Here is a 2500-nt window from a genome sequence, read left to right as displayed (position 1 = left end):
CCTTAAACATATCTGAATAAAAAGCCAACGCACATCATCAATTGATATTATGGAAAACATTCAGACTCCTCATAGAACCAATGGATCGCCCGACACCTTCCTTGCGGATTCCAACCGTGATAAGAACCCTTACATCAACTGCTGGCAATTCATGACAATTAGAACGAAGGCATACAGCATGCCTGGCAAGGGGTGCGAGAGCCGTGGTCTACGTCACAGTGAATCGACCGATGAAGGAGCTACGTCCTCTGGCACCGCCCATGACCCTGTGCCCGACGCCACCGCCGATAATCATGTGCACACCCCAGGTACAACTGCCAGTGCTGATGCCAGTAACTACGAGCGGAGATACCATATATTGGGTATATTAGAAACTAATTACTTAATTTTTCAGCCTAATTATTTATTATGTAATGAGTTAACATTTAGGGAGAGTTGAAACACTGAGAGAGTATATGTCTACAGTCAGTACACAGGTGAGAGCATAACAGTTTCACAGAGTTAAAATATGTATGTGTTGAAAAGCAACACTCCTAAATCATATTCAATAACTGCCTCTCTCCGAAAGCGAATCTTGCAGGGTGTGACAAGGTGAACGCTCTATACGATGTAAAAAGCTATTTTTTTATTGTGGCGATTAGAATACTGATTTAACAATGCAAATGATAGTCCCTCGATTAATTAATTTATTTGTAAAATTCATGTTTCCAACTACAAATAGTTCCCAAACCCATTTTCCGTACTGGCATTCCTAGTACCGTTGCTCTTTATTCCACCCTTTTCTTGAACCGCACCCTATCCTACATGAATTGACATCTTCGCATATTCCACCAATTACTGCTCGAAACAAAATTGGCATTGGTTACATGCTCAGATGACAAACATCTAACACACCAGGAGAGTGAGAATAACTTCTTGCATCCGGAGATTTTATATTAGTTTAAAATCTCCCTGAGTACCGCTCATGGAACCCTAGGGGGCCGTTGATTCTTACTTTTTAGGTTTTGAGGTGAGAAATCAAATTATCCTATTCAGTAAACTTGAAAATGTTGAATGTTGCCTCTGAAAACTTCAAAAGTTACATGAAGAACAGAGAGACAACTGTATTCTGTGACAAATATAAAAATTTAAAGATCTTTATGCATTATTGATTAACTCATTTAAGATTTTGCTTCTGTTAAAAAGTATAAAATTACACGCAATGCGTGATGTCTATGAAAAATTAAGAACCACTGATGTAAATTATTTCTCTCTTTATCCTTTGAATTTTTTTCACAAATTATAGTATTCATAGTTCTGTATGTTTCATATTCCTATATTTTATTTTGTCATCGTGTCTGCTTATCTGATTATCTCAAAATAGCTCAGACCAGACATGGATCCCCGGATTTGGTGAAGAGAATAGATTCAGACTTTCAAAAAAGCCTTTCTTTAGATTTTAGCATAGAAATGTTCATAGGTTCTTATGGGATGATGGTGTAAGGTAGTGCCATACATATGGTCAGAGTATCTTTTGAAATTAAAGGTCATCGAATTGAGCTACACCATCGAAAACCATCTGCAGAAGTTTGTTCAGGAAGTATTTTGCGTTTTTTTCTTTTTCTTTTTTATGGTGAAAACAGGGATTGATTGAATGGTTATTTAAAATTATCATAAGCGTGTGCTTTGAACGTAAAACTGCTAAAACATGAAGACTTTAAAACGGATTCATATTCATGTACATTAAAATTATTTTCAAATTTTCATTGATAAGATATGAATAATATACTATATGGTTTGTTTGAAATATTAGATTATCTGAGAAAACCAGTAAAATTGGAGGCAGTAATATCTCCCAATACACTTATAGCACATATGGGGTAAACAGGTACAGAGGTCTTTGGCCTGAGAATTCCGCCCACCTTTCTATTACATAGGTGATTTCCAATGGCTCGTGGATTTGTGAGGGTATCACCTCCAACCATCAACCATCCATAAAAGGAAAAAATCCATAAATCAACTCTAAGCTTTGTAAACACGATTTCTTACCGGTTTGAATGGACACTGGGTCTCTCAACTGCCGAGGTCTTCTATAATTTCTCATAGTTTATGATTAGAAGTATATCTTCAATGCTCCCTTCATTCGTTCATTCATAAAAAAAAATGATAGGCTTTGTGTCAGTGTGTGAGAAAGGGAGACAAGCACCATAGGGATGGCGGTAGCTGCCTTGGCCCAATGATCTCTTGGTTCATTCCCATAGACACCAACATTCGCAGGCACCCATTAGTATTATCTTCTTGTGTGCTGACATTACAGCAAGCGAGTTTTGTATCTCCCTCGCGACTGGGGGACGGAGGTTTAATGAAGTCAGCACGTGAGAAGATAATTATACTGGGTGCCTGCGCATGCTGATGTCTATGGAAATGAACGAACAGGTCAGAGGGTCGAGGCAAGTGCGGTTCAGCACTGTGATACTTGTCGTCCCTCTCCCTTGTTGATGGCTTGCACTACGAGAGTCGT

This window comes from Penaeus japonicus, unplaced genomic scaffold, assembly GCF_977035675.1.
Source record: "Penaeus japonicus unplaced genomic scaffold, GWHDUDI00000001_assembly GWHDUDI00000004, whole genome shotgun sequence".
Taxonomy (NCBI): domain Eukaryota; kingdom Metazoa; phylum Arthropoda; class Malacostraca; order Decapoda; family Penaeidae; genus Penaeus; species Penaeus japonicus.
Note: the sequence above shows the minus strand (reverse complement) of the source record.